At 45.9% G+C, this 482-nt stretch overlaps 1 long non-coding RNA gene across 1 annotated transcript; it reads left to right on the top strand.

Moving 5' to 3' along the window:
* On the top strand, window positions 1–377 carry LOC111645499 (uncharacterized). The gene is made up of 2 exons (XR_015438638.1): window positions 1–87; window positions 221–377. It is a non-coding gene; the product is annotated as an uncharacterized LOC111645499 (long non-coding RNA).
* The last annotated feature ends 105 nt before the right edge of the window (window positions 378–482 follow it).

Raw genomic sequence — 482 nt, 5'->3', positions numbered from 1 at the left:
AGAAGAGGAAGCAGGAGGAAGAGGAGGGGCAGAAAGTCAAGGAAGAGTCCTCTGAGATGCAGGAGCAGAAGGAGGATTCAGCTGAAGGTATGTTTTTATGGATTTTTTTGTAGAGAAAGCGAGAGAGACTGCAGAATTTGAGCCTTCTAATACCTGCAGTTATGTTGCAGTAGAAGTAAGTGGTTTGTAACCTTTCCTGTCTTAATTTCGCCCCCTTTAGAAACTGAGGTTCCTATCGAGCCTCCCAGTGCAACCACCACCACCACCATTGGTATATCTGCCACCTCCGCCACTTTCACTACAGCTTTTGGTAAGAAGCGAGCTAGTGTGGCCACTACCCCAAGCACCAATCGCAAGAACAAAAAGAACAAGACAAAGGACTCTTCGCCCAATGAACCCATCATATTACAGGATCCGCAGGTGAGCACTACAACTATGCATGTGCCTGTTACTGAATCATTCTTTGTAGATTTGATGATCCT

This window comes from Seriola lalandi, unplaced genomic scaffold, assembly GCF_002814215.2.
Source record: "Seriola lalandi dorsalis isolate HSWRI2012SDOR001 ecotype SW California unplaced genomic scaffold, Sedor1 jcf7180002018341, whole genome shotgun sequence".
Lineage (NCBI taxonomy): Eukaryota > Metazoa > Chordata > Actinopteri > Carangiformes > Carangidae > Seriola > Seriola lalandi.
Note: the sequence above shows the minus strand (reverse complement) of the source record. Positions and strands in the feature narration are given on the sequence as shown.